The 23,134-nt window shown below is 46.8% G+C and overlaps 1 protein-coding gene across 4 annotated transcripts in view; it reads right to left on the bottom strand.

The window, feature by feature from the left end:
- Nucleotides 1–23,134, bottom strand: part of MAPRE2 (microtubule associated protein RP/EB family member 2) — a 663,286-nt gene that overhangs the window by 331,522 nt on the left and 308,630 nt on the right. The gene's annotated exons all lie outside the window — the stretch shown is intronic.

Here is a 23,134-nt window from a genome sequence, read left to right as displayed (position 1 = left end):
TTGTTTTCTCATATTCTTTCCTTGGAAGTGCTGCTTTGGAAAAATGTGTGTAGGGTGCCTCCCTGACAAAGAAGAGATGACAGCAGAAAATCTGACTGACCAACTCAACGCATACATTACTTCACGGATTCCCCTCTTATACCAAGCGGTACTGTCTGATGGCATGTAGCTTCCGTCAGAAGAAGCCTGTATCTATCTCAATGCAAAGTAAGAAGGGAGAGTGGAACAAAGGGCTAGAAAGAGAAACAAAGATAGACTTAAACCTTCTACGGACATCTATAAATAACATGGTCGGTGTGGTGGCTGCTTGTTCAGAGCAACCTCTCCTACTCCACAGAGGGGTAAAGATATATGCAAGGCTACATCTCAGATGGCGTCCCAAAAAAAAAGCAACTCTCCAATGACTACCAGCTCCCAAGATATGTATGTGAAATATGATGGACATTGCCGCACTATGATATGGGTGGAACATACATTGATACCTATTAAGCCCTTTGGAAGTAATAGCTTTTCCCACACAACAGGCTTTTGTTTACCTCAGCACTCCTTTTGTTTCCTGTGATGATGGCCAAGGTCTATATTAAATGTAGAGTGCACTGTAGTAGTCTGTGCCACTGCCCACATTTAACTGGGACAATGTGAATGCACTACTCCCAGTGCTGATGTGAACCTGCACTGAGAAAAGCACATTAGTGAGTGCTGTTTGAAGCTACCAGTACACGCTTCACTGTGCAGAAGGTAGCCCAGCCTTAGTTTTATAAGAGGCTGAGATCCCCTTTAGGCAGATGTAGCGAGTGGTTGCACTCACCTGTACAGGAGTGTCTGGGAAACCATTTTAAGGGGCACCCTTTGGGGGTGCATTGACTGTATGCCATCTCTATGCAGCACACACAGTGCAACCCCTGATGCTCTTTTTGCCTCTCTGTCTACCTCTGTGCTACGGTGAAGCAATTGATTCACTCATTTACCTGAGTCACACTCCCATGCATTTAAGGCACTCCTAGCTTGAACTGTGAAGAATCACATCTAATGGCAGAGAGATCTGTTTTACAGAAGGGGGTACACCCCTTGTGTCTGCAGCTCTTTCTTTAATGCAAAAGTGCTCTATTGCCCCAAAAGCAGCTGCACATGTCCGCTGCGTCCCACGGGGTACTTTCCATAACACTATCCCTGGTCTCTCACACGACTGACTGTTAAGTGTTGTATGTGTATGACCGGTATCCTCAAATAATCTAACCATTCAATAACCGTAATTAACACTATTAAGTATGGTTTCTGAATGGTTGGATTAATTGAGGATCCCACTGATACATATAGAGTGTCTCCGGTTCTTGCAAAAGAGTCCCACAGGACCACTGTTTGGTAATAATATATACACACACAGGTCCGGGTGGACAAACTGGGTTGGTCTTTGTAATATACAGGGAGTGCAGAATTATTAGGCAAATGAGTATTTTGACCACATCATCCTCTTTATGCATGTTGTCTTACTCCAAGCTGTATAGGCTCGAAAGCCTACTACCAATTAAGCATATTAGGTGATGTGCATCTCTGTAATGAGAAGGGGTGTGGTCTAATGACATCAACACCCTATATCAGGTGTGCATAATTATTAGGCAACTTCCTTTCCTTTGGCAAAATGGGTCAAAAGAAGGACTTGACAGGCTCAGAAAAGTCAAAAATAGTGAGATATCTTGCAGAGGGATGCAGCACTCTTAAAATTGCAAAGCTTCTGAAGCGTGATCATCGAACAATCAAGCGTTTCATTCAAAATAGTCAACAGGGTCGCAAGAAACGTGTGGAAAAACCAAGGCGCAAAATAACTGCCCATGAACTGAGAAAAGTCAAGCGTGCAGCTGCCACGATGCCACTTGCCACCAGTTTGGCCATATTTCAGAGCTGCAACATCACTGGAGTGCCCAAAAGCACAAGGTGTGCAATACTCAGAGACATGGCCAAGGTAAGAAAGGCTGAAAGACGACCACCACTGAACAAGACACACAAGCTGAAACGTCAAGACTGGGCCAAGAAATATCTCAAGACTGATTTTCTAAGGTTTTATGGACTGATGAAATGAGAGTGAGTCTTGATGGGCCAGATGGATGGGCCCGTGGCTGGATTGGTAAAGGGCAGAGAGCTCCAGTCCGACTCAGACGCCAGCAAGGTGGAGGTGGAGTACTGGTTTGGGCTGGTATCATCAAAGATGAGCTTGTGGGGCCTTTTCGGGTTGAGGATGGAGTCAAGCTCAACTCCCAGTCCTACTGCCAGTTCCTGGTAGACACCTTCTTCAAGCAGTGGTACAGGAAGAAGTCTGCATCCTTCAAGAAAAACATGATTTTCATGCAGGACAATGCTCCATCACACGCGTCCAAGTACTCCACAGCGTGGCTGGCAAGAAAGGGTATAAAAGAAGGAAATCTAATGACATGGCCTCCTTGTTCACCTGATCTGAACCCCATTGAGAACCTGTGGTCCATCATCAAATGTGAGATTTACAAGGAGGGAAAACAGTACACCTCTCTGAACAGTGTCTGGGAGGCTGTGGTTGCTGCTACACGCAATGTTGATGGTGAACAGATCAAAACACTGACAGAATCCATGGATGGCAGGCTTTTGAGTGTCCTTGCAAAGAAAGGTGGCTATATTGGTCACTGATTTGTTTTTGTTTTGTTTTTGAATGTCAGAAATGTATATTTGTGAATGTTGAGATGTTATATTGGTTTCACTGGTAATAATAAATAATTGAAATGGGTATATATTTGTTTTTTGTTAAGTTGCCTAATAATTATGCACAGTAATAGTCACCTGCACACACAGATATCCCCCTAACATAGCTAAGAGGCCTCACAGTCCCTCTGCTCCTGCGCTTTCCTGTTACAAGGAGGTTTGTGGAGTGTTACACACCGATGCTGTCTTCCAGAGATCCTCTCCCTTCATTATTAAATGCTTCTATGCGAGGCTGGAGTGAGTCCCAGCAGCCCTCTCCGTGCAGGACATGCAGGACATGCAGCCCCGCGCCAAGAAGCGAGAGCGGAAGCAGGGCCTGGAGAGATCCCTCCTGACAATAACATGTTGTTCCGGTGCTGGGGTCCCCCTCTCACTGCTGCTTCACAAACTCCAGCCAGTTTATCTCATAGTCTGGCCTCCCGCCAAACATCCTGTGTTAGCCATCGGCCTGGCAACCATATGAAACTTTTATTTGTGCTTTCTGCACATTGTCAGGTTTCATAAAAGTGCCTCGCGCGTTCCGCAGCCATGTAACCACCTCCAGACGCCGCCCTCTCCCTTCGGTGCAGCCCGTCCGGCCGGGCGGAAATGAGATGCTTAGGAAGAGATCAACGAGACCCTTAAACACGTCGCACCAAGTAAAACTCGCGGCTCCGCAGCCACCCCGGTGCGTCTGCAGTTGGTAGGGCCCTCGTGAGTTGTGGAACGACCCCGCAGCGCCAGTAACAAGCTCAACCGCCTTCAACCGGCCTGCACCCTAGGGGCGCGGAGCATCCTTCTCCAGGAGAGCTGGCGCGGCTCCACCGGTCTCTAAATCACAAGTACATTACTGAACCCCGACGGAACGCGCCACGCTGGTGGGAGCATATGTGGCGGGAAGTAAAGGCCCCCGGCGGTGACGTCATGTTCCCTCCAGCTTGTACGACACTGCAGAGACTTCATCCCTGCAGGGACTTCATCCAGAGGGAGCACGGCTGCACGGGGGCGCGCGAGCCTGGCTCGAGACAGAGGCCCGGCTCCGGCTCGGCCAAGGCCCCCTGGAACTCTCCAGTGGTAGCCTCTGCTGTTCCTGTATCTCCCTTGTGCACTCTCAAGTCGCTCTCTAAACCCCGCTGCGTGCAACTGAGATGCTGAAGGGCTGCGCTGCTGGCTAGCTGCATTTTCTCAATCGAAATGAAAAAAAGGCCATGGCACTGGCCACTGTCTGTTCGGCTACACATGGGGAGGCCTGGGGGCGGGGGAGAAAGGGGCTTGATGAACGGTGGGTTAGCGCGCGGAGCCAGAGAGGATGCTAACTGGATACATTCTCATTGGACTGAGGCACACGGCAGAGGGGAGTGGTGGCGTGTGTGGCAAACTCTGAACCCTCAGGTCCCCCGGTGACAGTGGTTTGCTTGTGTTGGACATGTGTTAGTGTGGGCACTGAGCGCGGATCCTGGACGCACCCTCAGTGTGCGCATGTGCACTGGCTGGGAGCGGCAGGGAAGAGCAGCGAGTGAACAGAGACAGCAGAAGTATTTCATTGCTTCAACACAGGCGACATAGGCATGCAGCTACTGGGTGCAGGGGTCTGGCAATCAGGACTGCTAGAGAAAGGGAGGGAGAAGTGAGAAAGAGGAAGAAAACAGGCTAAGAGAGAGATAGTGGGCCATGGGGAGTGAGAGCAAAAGAAAGTGAGAGGGGGCATGAGAGAGGTGGATGAGGGAAAAACCGAGAGTGGAGAAAAAAAGTGTTACCAGAAAGGAGCAGAGGAAAGAGCGAGAGGAACAGAGAGAAAGGCAGAAGGAGAAACAGAGAGACAGTGGGGCAAAGAGAGACAGAGCAGAGGCGAAAAAGGGAGAATGGGAAGTTCGATGGCGAGTGGGCGGAGAGTGGAAGTGAGAGAATACTAAAGTGTTGATTTTTTTGCTGACTTAGCTGGTGTGTTGGCTCTTGAAGCCCAGCCAGACTCGGCCCTTTCCATGAATTCCCTGGCTTGCCAACCTGGCTAGCAAGAGTACCTTGAGCATAATGTGATGAACGCTGAAGAGTAAGGCACATGTGCTCCGAATGAGGTCACATTACAGAAAGAAGGATCTGCCGTACCCACAAAGACACATCAACTGCAGGCTAAACAGATATTTACACGATAAATATTAAACATTACTTATAGGTTGAGGCACCAAAAGACAAATGTCATGGCTTCAAATTTTGCAGAAAGGAGTGACATTTACAGCACTTAGTAAACATGAATACCCTGGTGGGGGTGAATTACCATGCGCATCACCTATTCCAAGTTTGTACATGGGAATAGGCAGGATGGGCAGAATCAGTAGTATTTATCCATCAAATTCTGCCTGTTTTGACTTTCATTCATCATGGTATTGCTGACAAAATTTCATTATGTTTCTGCTAACAATTTGTAAAGGAAAATTGTGCACTGCCTGGAGTGCTGAGAATTCAAAAGCATGGTTAGAATCGAGGCAAAGTGATTTACTTAGAATCACACAATTTTTAATTGACTATTGAAGCCGGGCATTGGAACCATGTTCTGAAGGATCACAATTTAGCTAGACGGCGTCTCCTCTCAGTGTTAGTCCCTTTAACAATACATTTTCTTTTCTTTAGCTACAGGAGATCATTTGGATAAAAAACGATCCTCACTAACAGGGTTTCCACAACCACCATTGCATTCTTCTGTATCGGTTAGGGGGCACGAAGGCAACAGTGGTGCTAAAAGTGAAATAACCTCGAACCTGGCCAGATCACATCACTGCTTAGTAAAGCTGGTGAAATCCAGCTGGTAATGTTCTCCATCTGTGTGTAGTCTCGGAGGAAGTAGCAATAGGTCAGTAGGAGGTGACAACAGAAGATGCGCCAAACCGAGAAACAGACATTCTTAACTCAGCTGACTCTATGGTTACATGTTGAAATCATCAACAGATATAACTTTCTGAACAGGCTGTAGTGCCATATTGTGAAGGCCGGGGGTGGTGCCTTACGGAAACGGAAGGCTATCCTAGAGTAAGCCAGTGGTGTAAATCAGGCCCCAGCAGCCCCTGAGCCACAGGGGAGTCGTTACCCTTCAGAGGAGAGCTCTATTTTGCCTAAGGCCTAATAAATATGTAAGATATGAGTAGAGGTGGGGGTGATGTGTCTCAGGTGCCCCTCACAACAACAACATTCTGCATAGGTCAACATCATTATGCATTTAACAAGGTGTGCTGAGTGCAGACCAGGGCAGTATGCCCTATTTCAGTCATTATACTTGCTTAAGGAAAGCTACAGATTCCCGCCTGCCAAAGGGCAGCGCATTAGTGAAAGATGAAGCTTCAGTTTGGAATAGCTGCTCCATCTTTCATTTTGCCCTGGCATGCACCTCAAAGGGGGAGAGAGATACTGCTGCAGGGAGGTGGGTGGTAACTGCTCCCGCCTGCAGGGGAATGAATGTCTGAAGATTCTTGGAGCCCTTTCCCCAGGCAAGTTTCTCTCGTGGGGACAGAGGGTGGAAGGGACACACTGATCTTTGCCTCTGCCCATGCTAATAAGCCCTTAGAATTATGCTTGGGGTATATGGGCAAATGCTATTACAGAAGGGGCAGCGCAACTGTCTGCAGCCCCATCTGTAATACCATAGTGGCCCGAGAGTGCAATAAGCAAGTGCACATGCCAATTGCATCCTAGGGGCGCGTATATAAGACAGGCCCAGGGAGTCAAGAACCTGCACCAGCAAAAGTGCCAAGTAGTAGCCCGAGGCAGACGTCTGCAGGACGGATATTAAGTAAAAGAAAAACATTGGCTTGTTGATTGGTGCAGGTTAAAATGAAATCTATATGATATAAAAAAGCTATTGTGTATGCAATCTACATTTTCAAATTGCTACAATATCATGGCGTGCATTTGGCTTGTTTTGAAAATGCACCAACATTTCTAGACGGCTGAGGAAGGAGAGTAAAGTCTCACACTAAGTTCCTGTTACTTATAAGTACCTCGCTGCAGCACGTCGCCTCTTATGGTCTACAGCTTAACACAACTGATTTTGCCTACTAATTAGCAGCATCTCTAAACCTAGAAAGATCTGTGCCACTTACCGCCAGGTGTGTTAATCTGAGATTTATTTTAAATTGACTTCTTGCGCATAGTCCAGTGCTCCAGAAGAACGATGGCTAGCTTGATGAATCAAGCTTGTGGTTACTGCTAATAACACCACGATTATTGCCTATATGCACAGATTTTTAAAATCAGCTTTTTGAAACTAGATTTTAACCCCTCCGTTGCCAGGCCTTTTCCCCCTCAGGTGCCAGGCCTTTTTTTGGCTATTTGGGGCAGTCGCAATTAGGCCCTCATAACTTTTTCTATACATAAGCTACCCACGCCAAATTTCTGTCCTTTTTTTCCAACATCCTAGGGATTCTAGAGGGACCCAGAGTTTGTGGGTTCCCCTGGAGGAGACCAAGAAATTAGGCAAAATACAGCTAACATTTCGTTAAAAAAAATGGGAAGGGCTGCACAAAAAGCTTGTGTTTTTCCCCCCTGAAAATGGCATCAACAAATGGTTTGCGGTGCCAAAATCACCATCTTCCCAGCTTTCAGGAACAGGTAGACTTGAATCAGAAAACCACATTTTTCAACACAATTTTGGCATTTTATTGGGACATACCCCACTTTTACTATTTTTTGTGCTTTCAGCCTCTTTCCATTTAGAGCAGAAATGGGTGTGAAACCAATACTAGATCCCGGCCAGCTAAACATTTCTGAAAAGTAGACAACATTCTGAATTCAGCAAGGGGTCATATGTGTAGATCCTTTAAGGTTTTCCTACAGAAAGTGACAGCTAAAATAAAAAACAAAATTGAAATTGAGGTGAAAAAAATAAATTTCTGTCCACGTTTTCTTCTATAACGTTTTCCAGCTATGGCAGATTTCTGAAAGCAATATACTGTTACGTCTGCTGGACTCTTCTGGTTGAGGGTCTATACAGGGCTTGTAGGTTCATCAAGAAACCTAGGCACCCAGAGCCAATAAAGGAGCTGCACCTTGCAATGGGTTTTCATTGTATACCGGATATATAGCAATTCATTTGGAGAAATATAAAAACAGAAAAATAGGTATCAAGGAAACCTTTGTATTTCAAAAATGGTCACAAGATAAGGTGTTGAGAAGCAGTGGTTATTTGCACATCTCTGAATTCCGGGGTCCCCATACTAGCATGTAAATTAGAGGGCATTTCTCAAATAGATGTATGTAGAGAAAGACAAGGGGCAATAACACTTGTTCTTCTATTCTGTGGTCCCCTAAATCTCCAGAGAATTTTTTTACCTCACTTGTGTGGGTAGGCCTAATGCCAACGAAAGCAGATGCCCCAAAACACAACGTGGACACATCACATTTTCCCAAAGAAAACTGAACTGTTTTTTGCAAAGTGCCTAGTTGTAGATTTTGGCCTCTAGCTCAGCCAGCACCTAGGCAAACCTAGCAAACCTATACATTTTTGAAAAACAGACACCTAAGGGAATTCAGAATGGGGTGACTTGTGGGGCTCTCACCAGGTTCTGTTACCCAGAACCCTTTGCAAACCTCAAAATATGGCAAAAAAACACCTTTTCCTCACATTTCGGTGATAGAAAGTTCTGGAATCTGACAGGAGCCACAACGTTCCTTCCACCCAGCATTCCCCCAAGTCTCCCGATAAAAATGGTACCTAACTTGTGTTGGTAGGCCTAGTGTCCGTGACAGAAAACGCTCCAAAACACAACATGGACACATCAAATTTTTACATTGACAACTGACATATTTTTGGGAAAGTGCCTATCTGTGGATTTTAGACTCTAGCTCAGCTGGCATCTAGGAAAACCTAGCAAACCTGGACATTTCCAAAAACTAGACTCCTAGGGGAACCCAGGATGGGCTAACTTGTGGCGCTCTCACCAGGTACTGTTACCCAGAATCCTGTGCAAACCTCACCATTTGGCAAAAAAAACACCTTTTCCTCACATTTTGGTGCTGCAAAGTTCTGGAATCTGAGGGAAGCCACAAACTTTGAACCCTTAATGGAGGAATATTTCCGAGCTATTGCTATGGCCACCTCATCTGGCTTGCCACTGAACCCTCTGCAACTGGCAGCATACCCCAGGCCTGAAAGAAGGCCATAGTTTCCCCTATCTGGAAAAAGTCCTTTTTGAACCCATTGATTCTCAGTAACTATAGTCCAATATCTTGCTTGCCTTAAACAGTTAGTATTTTACTGACCAAGCGCTCCAATGTTTTATCACAATAAGTTGAAGACCATAGGCATACTACCAGAGCAGGAGTAGTTTGGTTTCTGCCCTGGACACAGGACTGAATCAGCCTTACTCCTGGCCAGGATGGAACGTAGAATGCGTGTTGATGGCGGTCAATCAGCAGTCCTGATTTTGTTAGAACTCTCAGCTGCATTTCATACGGTTAACCACAACAGGCTCCTGACACTACGTGCTTATATCGTAGTATGTGGTACTGTACAGGAAGGGATGCACTTCTATATATTGAATAACTGTCAGGCGGTTGCTCTTGCTCCTACCGCTCTGATTTTATGACCATCAAACACGGCGTTCCGCAGGGCTCAGCAGTCAGCCCTATTCTTTTTAATATCTACATGACACCTTTAATTACACTCATTAAATCTCATAATATTAGTTTACTTAACTATGCCAATGACACCCAGCTTTTTCACTCGAAGGCAACGGCAGGTGACAGTCAACGACTTTCACAACTGTACGAACGGTATCATTGGCTTTGCTGAATTCTACCTCTCTCCAGCATAACTTCTGTCCAGTGCCAACGAATGAAGAGACAACACAAGCTGAATTGGTCAATAACTGGGGGTCACATTTGACAATAAACTATCTATGGAGTATCATGTGAATAATGTTGCTGGCATTCACTTTTCGCTACTTAGTGGTCTCCGGAACATTCTTCCGCTAGAATGCTGATGGTACATAGTGTAATTTTAAGGAGGCTAGACTACTGCAACGCCCTCCTGCTAGGAGCACCAGAATTTTTGTTAAGTAGATTACATAGGCGGTCATTCTGACCGCGGCGGGCGGAGGTAGCCGCCCGCCATGCGGTCACCGCCATTTGGCCGCTCTGCGGTCAAAAGACCGCAGAGGCCATTCTGGCTTTCCCGCTGGGCCGGCGGGCGCCCGCCAAAGGAGCGCCCGCCAGCCCAGCGGGAAAGGCCCTGCAACATAGAAGCCGGCTCCGAATGGAGCCGGCGGTGTTGCAGGGGTGCGACGGGTGCTGTTGCACCCATCGCGATTTTCACTGTCTGCTAAGCAGACAGTGAAAATCATGCTGGGGCCCTGTTAGGGGGCCCCTGCACTGCCCATGCCGGTGGCATGGGCAGTGCTGGGGCCCCCAGGGGCCCCACGACACCCGTTCCCACCATCCTGTTCCTGGCGGTAAAAACCGCCAGAAACAGGGTGGCAGGAAGGGGGTCGGAATCTCCATGGCGGCGCTGCTTGCAGCGCCGCCATGGAGATTCAGCCCAGACAGGGGAAATCCGGCGGAAAACCGCTGGATCCCCTTTTCTGACCGCGGCTTTACCGCCGCGGTCAGAATGGGCAGGGAAGCACCGCCAGCCTGTTGGCGGTGCTTCCGTGGTCATCCACCCTGGCGGTCGATGACCGCCAGGGTTGGAATGCCCCCCATAGTGTTTAAGTGTGTGCGGCTAAACTAGCACTAAATATACCCAGGAGAGCATCATCCCCCAAGACTTTGAAGAATCTTCATTGTTACCACTAAGATAGAGACCAGCTTTTAAAGATTGCCAGGGTCATGGCCCAGTGCCCCTGAAAAACAGAATAAAAAGATACTCCCTAGGAAGGAGCCTTAGCTCGTATGACACGATGTTCATTCTGTGGCCTCTGACGACGGCTGCAAGCGGGGCCATGTAGATGTTGAAGAGCGCTGGGCTCAGGGAGGAACCATGAGGGACTCTGCAGCTGACTTCTGTTGGATTGGATTTGAAGGGTGGGAGCCTTACTCTCTGTGTTCTGCCGGAGAAGAAGGAGTGGAGCCATTGTAAGGTTTTTCTGCAGATTCCTGCGTCATGGAGTCTGGTGCATAAGGTGGTGTTGATTGACGGCACACATGTTGGCTTGGTGCCACTGCATGCCAATGAACAAGTCTATCAAAACAGGAAGAACTTCCGTTCCATCAATGTGCAAGTAGTCTGCTTGGCAGATCTCTATAGTTCACATGTCTGTCCCAATTATCCAGGTTCAGTCCATGATTCATTCATTATGCAGAAAAAACCCCATACCCCAGCTGATGTCACAACTGCAGCCAGAAATGGCCTGGCTGGTTGGTAAGTAACATCTGTACTGGTTCTGTGCAATGTCGAGTGCTACAATGATGAAATGTGGGACTCATTGATGCAAATATGCCCCATTACTTGGCAGTAGACTCCGCATATCCCAACTGTGTCTGGTTGTTGACACCACTAAGGAATCCAACTATGCCAGAGAGAGTCTGCTTCAATGAGGCTCATGGAAGAACAAGGCGGGTCGTGGAACAGGCTTTTAGGCTTCTGAAGGCCATATTTCAGTGCCTTGATTGGACAGATGGAGCCCTCCTCTACTCACACGGGAAAGTGTGTCAGATCACTGTGGCATGCTGCATGCTCCATAACCTCGCCATGCGTAGAGACATTCCATACATCCCAGAGGGGAGCCTGCAGTGCCACCAGGTGAAACTCCTGAAATGCCAAGTGACAATGAGAGTGGTGAAGAGGAAGGAGCTGACTTGTTGGAAGATCTCATCAACAGCTACTTTTCATGAGTGTTGTCCTCTGATGACATGACTGTGACCGAACAATGGACTGTAGTTGTGTGAATGTGTGGAGTTTTTTTCACACAAAACAGTTAAGGAGCTGACACTCTGCAATGATCAGCTAAAGGCAGTTAGATAAATTTGCATTTGACACATCCCACTGATGATTTTGCTTCTTAGTGTTAGTTTCCCGGCAATGTAAATGATTTTCAAGTTGCTTGAAATGTGATTTGTGTCATAGTTATAATTCCAAGCCAATACTCCTTGTTTTGTCTTTGTACAAGTATCTTCACCATGACATCCTCTTGTGGGCATTTTAGAGTTATGACAATAGCAGGTTTGTGATGCTGTTAGGACACACGAAGTTGACATGGATTGTACCTAGAAATGTTGGTCACACAGTTTGGGTGTTGGAGAGCTGTGACAAGACAGCTTGCACAGCGTCTTGGTAGAAGGTCAGAAGTGCCCATTGGACTTGTTGTATATGCTGTGGACGGGACACTTGCATCATGCGTGTCATCATAAACGCATGACGCATGTAGTCAGATTGCAAACAGATCATCTTACCTTTACATTGATGAAACACTTTTTGTATGGCTGATATGTAGCGGTCGTGGGTTTCATCACTGCAGGCCGCAGAGCTCATGTCATAACACTGACATGTGTGTGTCATATGACCAGATGAATGGTAACTGCATCATGATGGGCCTGTGATCAGACACTGCCATCTGTTTGTATCTTGGATTATGTGGTGTTGGAAAACATTGGTGTGGTATGTGATAAGGCTTAAGCTGGTGACATCATCCACTTCCATGTTTGCCTATTCTACGGGTCAATGTCTAGCAAATCCCTTTCCTCCGTTATCTGGGGACTGTACCTTCAGATATGTACTATGACTCAGTATGAGTTACACATTCTTGTTTGAAGAAGTCCAGACATATGGGCAACCTATGTGCTTTACTCTAGAATTACATTTATTTGTGTGACAAGACACTTGTGCTAATGTGTTGGTGTGTAATGATTATAGTCCAGAGCTGGACACTGTGTACCTGTGACATATCCCTCGTTGCAGAAGTAGCTTGTGTCCTCATCATATGGTCCACAGTCTTACATCTCTACATAGCAATTAGTGGAAATAAGGCAAGCACACAAGTTTGAGATGGGTGAATGTATTACACTGCTGGTGCAAAACATAAATTGTGGACAGACATGAACTTAAAAGTAAAATGAAGGGGTCAGTCATGGTGGATGAGAATCAGCTGAGTAGATGGCACACCATTAGGAGTCCAGAGTACTCCTCCCATTTGAACAGGTAGAGGGTTCAGGATCAGTCAACAGAGTGAATGTGTGGCACACAAAGGCGGTCCCTTGAGAAGAGTCACTTGCTGGCAGTGGTGGGTGGCTAGCCGTCAGCAACTCATAGATTCTTTGCTGAAGTCCCTGCTTGCAGGGTGGGGGGGTACGGGGTGATGGGGAAATCTGCTGCTGCTGAGGCAAGGGTGTCTGGGTCTGGTGGTACCCCTGGCAGCGCCTTTCTTCCAGTGGCTGGCACCGTTGTCGATGGGACTGTTGTTGCTGCACCAAAGGAAGGGGTGGAGTGATGTTGAATAGCCCCGCCCAGGGTGGTGCTGATGTTACTCAACTCCCCTGTTAGAGAGGCCACATTGGTTTTCTGGGCCTCCCTTTACTCCTGCATGTTGCAATGGATGTCCCTTTGTAGTGGCTTCATTTCCAGGAGTTCATTCAGTACCTGGCTCATCACGCATTGGGGCTTGTGACAGACCTCCAAGACAAGGCTGATGGTGTCTGTCTGACATCAGCCCCAGTGGCCTCACTCCACTGGCCCACAGAATCCCTCCCAAGCACCCTACCCCCCGGACCTGTGCCCTTGCAACAGGTTGCACACTTCCACTTGTTTCTGGACCCTCATTGACCGAAGTGTTGCGGCGCAAGTCAGGATCCAGGACTGGGGGGCACAAGATTGTCGACACTGTTCACAGGTTAGTGGGCGAATGGCTGCCTGAGATGCTGTGGCAACTGGGCTCGGAGGTGTTGATGTGGGCACAGTGAGACTCACTGTAGCCATCTGACTAGGTTGCCCAGATGGGCTAGGGCCGTCCTCCTCGTCCAGCAGTCCAGGAGTGCTGTTCTCACTGACCGCTTCATCTGGGGGGGTTGTCACAGTCTCCTCTGTGGCCTCTGCGTGCCCAGTGGCAGCTCAACCTATTCATGTGAAATGTACAATGTTACTTGTATTGTGACATCTGCCTGCAACAATTTAGTGTTACAGTATGCAGAGACCTTGTTCAAAGTTAAGTTGCAGTTGATCCAATTGTGCCAAGTGACCATAGTATTGGGTGTTTTGACTTAACATGTGTGAAGTTTGCCAATTCATATTGAACCAAGCAGCTGATGTGATGTGCAGATCATATGCACTTTGGAGGATAGCCTAGAAATGCCATCTTGCCACCAGTGCAGGCAAAACAGTGTCTGTGCAGGATATCGCTTTGGTCATTTTGTGGCCTAGCTGATTGAGGTGCAGGTATATGTGACTGGAGTGAGCATGTGGGAAGTGTAGTGTGAATGTGTCTGCTGCCAATACCATTCAGGCAATGCATCTTGAGGGCCTGGGGCTCATTTTTTGTCACACTGGGTCAGGTGTCCTTCCTGTCTGCAATAGTTTCATCTTGAGTTTGCATGTCAAGATGAAGCTACGTAGGCAGACACATCTCCGAGTTAAGCATGATCTGTATCTGGATCCCTCCCAGGTGAGTAAACTTCAATTGAGAGTTAGCAAGCAAGTGTATTTTGATCACTGGTCTGGTGTTTGAACTAACCATTACAGGGCCTGGTGGGAGTTGCAATCAGGTCACTCCCTATACTTCCAGTTATGTTATACTCCCAGGTGAGTGAACTCCAAATGGGATTTAATAAACAGGGGTATCTTGGCAAGTGACCACAGGGCTTAAGTTTGTAGTTTCTGAAACAGTGCCTGATGGCCTTCCCATTCATGTCACTCCCTTTACACCCCCCACTTGACAAATGTTGTTCTTTCAGGTGGGTACACTTCATTTGTGGGTTACCTAATGAGAGTATTTGGAGAACACTGGTCTGGTGGTTGTAGTGACAGAAACAGGGCCTATTGTGAGCTGTAGTCAGCCCAGTCCATGTACTTCACACACTGAACATATGGTATCCCCCCCACAGGTAAGTAAACTTCATTTTGGTTTTGACAAACAGGTGTATTTGATCAGGAGTACACTGGTCTGGTGGTTGGAGTGACAGAACCAGGTCCTATTGTGACCGGTAGTCAGCCCAGTCCCTGTACTTCACACATTAAACAGTTTGTATCCCCCTAGGTAAGAAAACTAAATTTTGGATTTGACAGACAAGTGTATTTGGCCTGAGGTAAACTGGGCTGGTGTTAGGAGTTCGAGGAACAGTGCCTCCTTGGAGGTGCAGTCTGGTCACTCCCTCTACTTCACACAGTATACAAATGGGATCCCCCCCAACTCCATTTGAGAGTAATCACACAAGTGTATCTGGGCAGGAGTACACTGGTCTGGTAGTTGGAGTGACAGAAACCCGGCATATTGTGAGCTTAAGTAAGGTCAGTGACTCTACTACACACCCTCAACCAATGGTATCTTCCCAGGTAAGTAGACTTCAATTAGGGGTTGACAAACAGAGGTATTTTGGCAAGTGACCACTGGGCTTGTGTTTGTAGTCACAGAAACAGTGCCTCCTGGCCCTGGCAGTCATGTCAGTCCCTCCACTTCCCTCCACTAGACAAATGTTATCATCCGAGGTGAGTGTAGAGCATTGGAGTGATTACAGACAAGTGTATTTGGACCCGTGAAGCCTGTGCTGTTGTTTGGAGTCACAGACCCGAAGCCTGCTAGTAGGGGCTGATATGTCACTCTCTATGCTACACACACTGTAAAAGTGTCATCCCCCCAGATGAGTCCACTTCATTTGATTTTTGTTAATACAGATCTCTAGTACCATGATACCCCTGTGGCTGTGTGTGTAGTTACAGGAACAGTGCCTCCTGGTAGTTGTAGTCCTGCCAGTCCCTGTACTACACACACTGTACAGATGTCATTTCCCCAGGTGACTACACTTCAATTGCAATTTGCCAAAATGTAGTCTTTGGATTTGCCAAAAGGTAGTCTTTGGGCACTCGGTTGGTGAGTGGAATGGCAATAAATAAGGCAAAAGGCTTATGTTCATACATAACATGGCATTTTGGTGACCTTTTTGGTGTTGTGACTTACCAGACTCCACTCCCCAAGGTATTCCTGTCTAGCCCACAGGATGCAGGATGGCCAAGACCTTCTCCTCCCAGGGTAGTAGCTGGGTCTTCTTTGCCCGCAGCTGGTGCCTGGTGACTAGAGAGCGGACCTTGCCCCTAAGGTCTTTCCACGTCTTCCTAATGACATCCCTTGTGCGCAGGGTGGTGCCTGCAGCATTGCCTCTGTTGATGATCCTGTCCCACATTTCGATTTTCTTACTGACAGGAGAATTCTGGAGTTGTGCTCCAAACAATTGTGGCTCTATTCTTATGATGTCATCTACCACGACTCTTAACTCTCTATCTGTGAAAAAGGTATTTTTTAAACGCAACATGGGTGTTAAAAAAACGTTCGGGTGGCAGGGACTTGCTTAACGGGGGAGGTGCCATTGGGGGTGATGGTCAAAGGTGTGTGCAGGGTGTTCTATGGGATGGAGAAATAAATGAGGGTATCTAATCTATGTGCTCTCAGGATATAGGTGCTTTGTCTTCAGTGTGTTGCATTGTAGATGCAAAGAATTGTGGTCCGTGGAGAGGTGTTTTTGTAGTGTCCTTTGCAGGTGTGTCCAGTGTTGCAATGTGTGTCAGCTGTGTTGTTTTCAAATGCATCCAATGTGCAGTTGCGTTTTGCTTTGCAGACCGCAGACCGCCCTGGTTCGGACGGCCATTGGTTGACTGCCACGGATAGACCGCCACAGTGGCTGTGTGCTTAAAATATGCTCAGTGGTTGGTCACAAGGCTGGCGGGGAGCGGTGATAGACCACCTTTTTCCCTGACCACCGTGCTGCTGGCTGTCGGCCATTTTTGGTTGGTGGTCCAGCCTGTGTAACTCGTAATAGGGAGGTCGTGGAGACCGCCAACATGGCGGTCTGGCGGTCAGACCGCCAAACTCGTAATGAGGCCCATAGTAAGAGAGTCTGCTGAAGGCATTTTTGTCTTTGCGTCTGCGTCTCTAGTATACTACAGGCACAAAGGCTAAGCTTTTCCTTACTTGCAGAAGGACATGACTGCATTTAAATGGTGAAGTGCCCACTTGCAATCACACCCGTGGACGTTTAGTTCAGGCTCCAACCATCTTACAGAAGAGGCTGAGCAAGTGTCTGTGGCCGCTGCTGTAATACCAAAGTGCCCTGGGGGTGCAAAAAGCAGGGCCACCCACCTGTTGGCGCCCAAGGCACTATGCATGTGTGTAACAATGTATGTGTATATGTGTATATTATTTTATACTTAACATGTTCATATGTCACTGCATAGTTCCTAGATAAGTTGTTAGATTAGATACGTATGAATCCCTACTTTCATTTTCATTTTTAGTTATCACAATGAGAATATGTTATCTTAACTATTTTATCACCAAGCATTTCGCTACTGAAAATTGAGGAAAGATTAAATAATGTTAGAAAATTACACAAATAAATTAATCTCAAATATTGCTAATCTTTATAAAACACAACTTTAAATCTCAAAATATTATTATATCCATTTTTATATTCCCTACACGTATATTCCCTTATTATGTATTTACATATCTATTTATTTATTACTTTAGTCCTACTGTACAAGAGGAAAACAAATCTCTCTTGTAAGCTTTACTCTGTCTCCCCATCGCCCTACACCTCTATCAATCTATCCTCCATCCCCACTCACTGACTCATACCAAACCCATTCTACTACTATGATTTCCAAAATAACCCTGCCTAAGCTCTGCCCTCCTCTACCGTTCCTGGCTCACCCTGAACCTCAGTCTATTACTATGATCTCCCAAACAACCATACTAAATTCTCCCTCACTTATCTCAATGCTGACTCATCCAAAACCCCTTCTACTACTATGATCTCCCTAAACCCTTTCTACAGACTCTTCCCTCCTCCATCTCCTTTACTCATCCCAAGCCTCATCCTATTACTATAAACTCCCAATTAACACTTCTAGATTCCTCCCTCCTCTATCCCTCCGTTATTCTATTCAAACATACTAACAAACTCATGTATCCTCTGCTCAAATCAATGCATACTAAAGCTGTACTAATGCTGTACTCATAATTCCCTATACTAATCCACCACTAATCATTTTGGGTTCCGGAGTAGCATGCTACTCGGCCAGAACCGCTTTGATACCTCATCAGGGGTGGTAAGCACTACATAAATACAATTACAATATGGTAACATATGGCATGAAGCACTGAGGGCAGGCATGATAGAAAATTAAAGTTTTGTTTCATAATGTTTCGGAGGTGGCATTTAGTTTGGACTAATAAAGATCTCCTCAGGCAGAACACAAGTGTCTTGCCCATGCTATGGACGAGGACAGGTTTCCAAATATATGCTACAGCGATACAACCAGCAACTGGCAGTCAGTTCTGCATGGTGCAAACTAACTTGTGCAGCATAGTGCTGGAGATGGGTATTTACATAACACTACAAAATACAGTATGCCTTACCTCCTCATCCATTCCCTAGTTTGCAGCCATTAAGCCATTAAATTACATGTGAGGCTTCCCTCCTTCCCAGACACCAATCCAATATAGTACTACAGAATACAAGATCTACCCCCCACCTCCTACCCTTCCATGCCTGCTGTGTTTTTTTTCATGTCTCCTTACGTCAGTCCTTGTCAGTGATGGCAGGGCTTCACTGACCATCATGTTTCAGGAGTTAGTTTGGAAAAGTTGATGGCTATTATGCAGCAGGTTTTGCTCTATGAATGGAGCAGCTCTTTGTTCTTTTGAGGCGTGGGAGTGTGTTGTTGACAATGAGCCGGAAGCATTACTACAGCTGGAGCAGCTCTTGGTTCTTTCGGTGTGCCATGCTGCCCAGGTGTTCGCTGTTGTGGAGACTCACGAAAGTATGGGACACCTAGATGGGGTCAGGCGGTCCGCACTGCTTCCGGGAGGAATAAGGTGATGCAGCCTCGCTTAAGTGAAGCAGTGGCATTCAGGACAGCAGAGGGGAGCGGTGCTTCACTGCCGGAGCCGGTAAGGCCCCGTTTGGGAAGTGTTATGTATTTTGCCCTACATCTTGACATTCAGTGATAGGCTGAGGGTATGAAGCACCCTGTCGTAGGGGCTTTCATTAGCATTTCCTAACCAGTGTTTGCCTTGGATGAATGCAGGCACTGTGAGTATTTAAGGATAATATTCAATAGGGGTATTTGTTTCTACCTGCATTTCACGAAGGAATGATATTGGGGAAGTGCAAAAACAAAGCAGGTAATTTATTCCTCATCTTCCTTGGAGGAGGAAGGCCAGATTCCAGCTAGTGTGCCTTCTGATGGTGGTGCTACTGCAGAGCCTTTGGCACCATTGCGTTTGCAGTCAGAGGTGCAGGAGATGGTTTAGGCAGCGGTGACCAAGGCATTGGCCGCATCCAATAAAAAGAAGGGGAGCAAATCCTCTCCACTCATGAGTCTCGGGATTCCTGGTCTTTAGAATCACCGCAACCCTCATCATTGTCAGGCAAATATTTGCGGAGAGAAGAGATGTGGAACACTTTGTCTTGTGTAAACCAGAACCTAGGGTTTCCTCCTTTTCGCCTGGAGAGTGAGGAGGAGGAAGCCTTGTTTCCGAGGTACTCTTAACCCTGTTCCATGGCAATGCCTTTTTATGGGGAGATCAAGGATACGATGATGTCTGAAGGGAGGGAGGTGGATAAGATTTCACTTTCACGGTTCTTGCTGAAACTTTATATGTTGGAGGGTGATAAGGTCCTTCCTCACAATGTTAAAGTTGACTCTATATTGGCTACACTGATTGACAAGACTTCCATTAACCCTGAAGACTATTCTCCAACTGACCCTTCAGATAAAAAGATCGATGGGGGTTAAAAAAGGCTTTCGTAGCAGAAATTCTGGTTCCAAGGACTATCCTGTATGCAGGGTATATGACACAATCTGTGATTAAGGACTTTGATCACTTAGCTGTGGCAATCCAGGAGGTTTCTGAGTGTTTGGAGCTGTTATCTGGCATAGAACAGTAATCCTGCTTGTTGGCTGTTATATCATCGGATATAGTCAAGTCTACAGCTATGTCTTTGGGGGCTTTAGTGGCAGCCAGAAGGCACCTCTGTATGAGGGATTCGAAGACTGATGCGGTGGAAAAATCGGCTTTGAGGAAGATACAATTTCAGGGGAATATATTGTTTGGGAAACAGCTGGATTCCATGATTTCCAAATCTTTTAATGATAGAAAGCATACTCTGCCCTATAAGGGTAGGGCCGACTTTAAAAGGTTCTGGGATAAGAGATCAAGGTCTTCTCCTCACAAAGAGTTCAAGGGGTACTGTACCCGCAAACAGAAGTATCAGCCAAGATGTTTTTCACCAAAAAAGGATTTCCAAAAGAAGGGGCCTGTGCAGAAATGCTTCTAACAATTACAGTGGATTCCTGATAGGAGAGAGACAACATTATTTTTTGGGGGCTTGGCGCTGAGACGTCACAGACAAGTGGGTTTTCATTGTAGTCAGCAACAGCTATGCAGTGGAACTCAAAAGGCCTCATCCATGCACAGGGCTCAGAGTGACTCATCTGTCAGCACAGGGTCCGAACCGTGTTGCTCTTCCCCAGTGGATAGACCTGCTACTCCAGAAGAAGGCAATAATTCAGGGTCCTCCAGGGGAAGAGGAGCGTATTCCGTGCTTTTTCTGGCCCAGAAGGTATCAGGAGGATACAGGCCAGTGCTGGATTTGAAGTGGGTCAACACTGCAGACAAATATTCCTCCAATAAGGACAGGAGACTGGTTGACATCCATCGGCTAGATGGATGCTTATCTCCATGTTCCTGTCAAACATGCTCATCAAAAGTTCCTGCATTTTGCTCTAGAGTATGCCCATTATCAGTTTCAGGTCCTTCCTTTCGAGCTCAAGTTTGCCCCGAGGGTGTTCACCAAAGCATTGGCTCCACTGGTGGGCACTTTTACATTCCAACAGCATCTTTTTGCACCCATATTTAGATGACTGGTTGGTGGAGGTGTTGTTGACCCATACAGAAAAGGTCCTGAAAGTTCTGTGTTCGGCATCAATTTAGAAAAGTCTTCCTTAAATCCATCCCAAGACTTGGGATTCATTGGGGTACAGTTGCAGTTTTGGACTCTGCAGGGTTGAGTGTATTTGCCAGGTGGTGGGGTGACCAAACTGCAAGGTCAAACCATCAGCCTACTGGTGCACTACAGTACAACAGTGGAATCTTGGCTCAAGGTCAAAAGAGACTTGGCATCTACAGTCTTTCTGGTTCCACTGGCTTGGTTCCATCTTCACATATTGGCCAGTTTGATTATGGGCAATTGGAATCCAGCTATCAGAATTTGGTGAGCTCAATTCCTCTGTCTCAAAGGGTGAGGAGGGATGTGGCATGATGGTTACATTCAGCAAACCTTTTACACAGGGTACAGATGGGCCCTCTCGATCCTGTAATTCTTAAACACACAGCTGCCAGTTTATCAGGCTGGGGCACCTGGGGTGATGAGCTACAGACGTAAGGTTGTTGGACTCGCATAGGTGCAAGTCATTCCTCAAATTGGAGGAAACTTGAGGCTGTGAGAAGGGCTCTTCTTGTGTTCAGGCCCCAGTTACAGGAGAGGGCAGTGCTGGCCAGAACAGACAATGTCACCGCAAAGACCTTTGTGAACTGACAGGGGTGACTTGTTCCAGAAGTCTGGGAAAGATTTCTCGCAAAATGTTTTAATTGGCTCAGGAGCCTCTGCTCTCTCTGAGAGCCATCACATTCAGGGGCCCTCCAATGTGACAACTGATTTGCTCAGCAGGGACATTCCTTCCTTGAGGGAATTTTCCCTGTATCAAAGGGTGTCTTCTTGCTTGTCTCATGGGTGAGGTCTTCCAGTGGTGGATCTTTTTGCGTCACGGAGCAATGGCAAGCTTCTGAGATTCTGTGCCAAGAAGAGAGAGGTTCAGGCTTAGGGGATCAACGCTCTGTCATGTCAGTGGCCAGAGGGCCTAGTATATGCCTTTCCTCCGTTTCCTCTCATCAGGTCCTTTTGGTGAGAGTGTGAAAGTTGACAGCAGAGGTGATTCTGGTGGCTCCCCAATGGCTGTGGACCAGTTGACTAACCCTGTTGTTGAAGATGCAGAGGGCTTCAGCATGACTTCTCCTGATGGTTCCAGCCTCTCTGGATTTTCCCATATTGAGGGTGGAGAGTCTATGGCAACTTTGATGGCTTAGAGATTGAAAGGAGGGGATTGAAAGGTCAGAGTGTTTTGAATTCCTTGCTGGCTACCTTGCAGATGTCTAGAAAGTGGTCTACTCTTATAACCAGCTTTGGGACTCTTTTTTCAAATGGTGTAGGAACAGGGGACTTGAACCGACTAATGTGAGTTTGTTGATGGTGATGAAATTCTTACAGGATTGGGTTTAACGGTGGGCACCTTAAGAGTCCAATGGGCAGCAATCCATGTTTTCAGGGGTCCCTGGAAGAATTTGTTGGATGAGGATAGCTTAATAGTGTGTCTTCTGAAGGGACTGCCCAATTCCTGTTCAAGGTTATGTAGGCCTGTGGCCTATTGGGGCTTTTCAGTGGTGTTGGAGGCCTTGATGTCTGCTCTGTTTGAGCCATTGGAGGAGACTGATTTACAATTCCTCGCGCTTACACCCCTCTTTGTGGTAGCTATTATGCCATCTAAGAGGTATGGGGATTTGGGGGCTTTGCCCTTTAAGTTTACCTTTTGCAGAGTGCTGGGGATGTTGGTGCCAGGGCCAGCTTTTACTCCCAAGGTTAGCTCTTTGTTTCATTTGCAGCAGGAAGTGGTTCTTCTAGAATGTTGCCCATTCTCTGGATCTCTGGAGGAGGAGAGTTTGTAATGCCTCGCTGTCAAATGGACGATCCTGGTCTATTTGCAAAGTGTTCAGCCCTTTAGTAAAGTGAAGTCATTTTTGTGATGTTTGGCTCAGCTAGGAACGGGAAGAAACCCGCCACAGCTACTTTGAGCAGATGGGTCAGGCTGTTGGTCTCTAGGGCTTATGAGGTTATGGGTCAGGTTCCTCCTTGCTCAATTCAGGGTAGGTCTACCCCAGAGTAAGCCTTCTACTATGGTGGAGCTGCAGGGACCATCCGCTGGGGAAATTTGTCGGGCTGCGACCTGGGCTGAGTCCTGCACGTTTGCTAAGCTTTACAGGCTTGCTTAAATCCAATGTATCACTGATGTTTTTGGTCATAGGGTGCTTTCTTCTATGGCGAAATAGGAAGAGTCCTGATGCGGTGTTTGTGTTCAGGAGGCTTTGGCAGTTGTCTCATTTTGTTGCTTGCTACTTCTAACATGTAATGGCTGCAAGCAAGGGAATGAACGAGGATGTAATGTCTAAATTACTTACCAGTA

This window comes from Pleurodeles waltl, chromosome 2_2 (assembly GCF_031143425.1).
Source record: "Pleurodeles waltl isolate 20211129_DDA chromosome 2_2, aPleWal1.hap1.20221129, whole genome shotgun sequence".
Taxonomy (NCBI): Eukaryota; Metazoa; Chordata; class Amphibia; order Caudata; family Salamandridae; genus Pleurodeles; species Pleurodeles waltl.
This window is presented reverse-complemented; position numbering and strand designations above follow the sequence as displayed.